Here is a 2,094-nt window from a genome sequence, read left to right on the forward strand (position 1 = left end):
TAAGTTAAAATGAGCGAAACTATGTTATCCACTTTGGAATCATTTTTATATTTTAAATATCAACAATATGAAGATAACAATAGGCAAAAAATGGTGAGTTGGGATATGGTTAACCAGTATAGCTGAGTAAGTGAGTTCCTGGTCAAGTGAGAAACCCTGTGTCAAAAAAAATATTATATGGAAGGACTACTGAAGACAGTACCTTATGTCAATCACTGTCCTTCATACCCATGCATACACATTATACAAGCACCTCTACACACACATTTACACTGTAACATATACACATGAATAATAGTGAAAATTGACTTGAACTAGAAAGAATGGGAAATATTATTGCTTGTTCCCAATGACTTTGCTTTTCTTTTTAAAAAAAATATTTAATACTACTTTATTTTTTCATTGCAAAAACTCTTTGTGTTTTAATTTTACATATCAGCCATGGGTTCCCCTGTCCTCCCCCCTTCCGTCCCTGCCCCCATCTTCACCCCCAGCCTGGAGGGAAGGGGCTGCTTTTCTTTTCTATTTTTCTATATTTTGAATTTAAAGATATTTGCATACTTTAAAGTTATGGCAGGATAACTATAAACATGGAGGCTCTAATAATTTTGGCTTTTTATTAGTAGGCTAAATGTGACCCAGAAAGGGTTTTTATTTGTTGATATGTACCTGTCAATTATGTTTACTGGTGAAAATAAAGTTTAGATTCTTTAGTGTCCTTCATTGATATCTATAGCCATCAATAGTATTCTCTTCAAAATTCATGCCATGTAGCTTTTAAATAGGCAAAATGACTTATAACTAGGTCCTTATGGTGCTTAAAAAAAACTAGTACTTTGGAGCTAGTATTTTATATAATTTTTCATGTCACAACAAACAATTTTATGTCACGTGAGAAACAAATGCAGGTCCCTTATTTCTTTATAGATTTGAGACAATTATCTATACAATTTAAGTAAAAAGTAAACTGCATGGGTGCTATAGAATAGCTGTCAATATCGACTGAATTGACACGGCAGTTACTTAGCTTTCTATTTCATTTGCTTTTGTACACACAGCCACAAATCAACTGGCTCAGTTAACATACTCTGAAGAATTAATTTCCTATAAAAAGCTAACCTTTAACATGATGTCGTTTAATAATAGAATAGAAACTTTCTCAGTGGGTCAATCTTGAACATAAGGATATCAAATTTGGTACTTAGATACTTAATAGCAATAATGGATACTTTAATTTTAACTATTTCAATGACTCAGGGAGATTTATTCATTCACTAAGCATTCATTGAGGCCTGCTCTGTGTTTTTCACATTACTTGTTCTGTGGATAGACTTTAAATGTCAAGTATCAGCGTTCTACAAATCCATAATCCACTGAGAAAAATCAGACAATGAAAGAGATAATTATATAAAAGTGAAGTAAATGTAGTCAGTGATAGGGAAAATTAATGTGGTAGCACCATGTAAAGTACACTTGAGATAAGGATGTCAAATTAGTAATGTGAAGTATATATTATTCCCAGTTTTTACATAAGGAAATTTTAAGGGCCTTGAGATTTAAATAATAGCCTGGGATGACTCATTTTATTCATTAACATATACATTAATTTATTCTATCATTCATTAGTAACTATTCTGTCAGTCATGAATAGGACAATAACCAAGTCACAGGGGACCTTACCCTCATCAGTTTAATAATATATCTACAAAACGAAGTTAGAATTACAAGAAAAGAGAACAAGGCTTTCGTATGTGGAATTCTAATTCTAGTAGGATCAACAGATAGATACGTACTTACTTGCCCATTTAGAAGCAGAGTTGTTCATGTACCACTTGTCTCCTACATTCTTCCTTCCACGTCATGCAGAATGAGGAGGATTTTTGTGATGGACTTACCAGACTTGCTGAGAATTTACTTGTAAATTTACTTTAAAATATTTTGAACCTGTAAATAAGGGGTCTGATTAATATGAAACGAGATAATTTTAATTAAAAATTATGGGTTAATAATTAGCATAAAATGTGTCTCTCTGAAGTAACTAGATAATTAACAGGTAAGGCATCTTGTATCTTGAAACTATCACATTAGGGTTTC

The sequence above is a fragment of the Onychomys torridus genome, chromosome X, assembly GCF_903995425.1.
Source record: "Onychomys torridus chromosome X, mOncTor1.1, whole genome shotgun sequence".
Classification (NCBI taxonomy): Eukaryota; Metazoa; Chordata; class Mammalia; order Rodentia; family Cricetidae; genus Onychomys; species Onychomys torridus.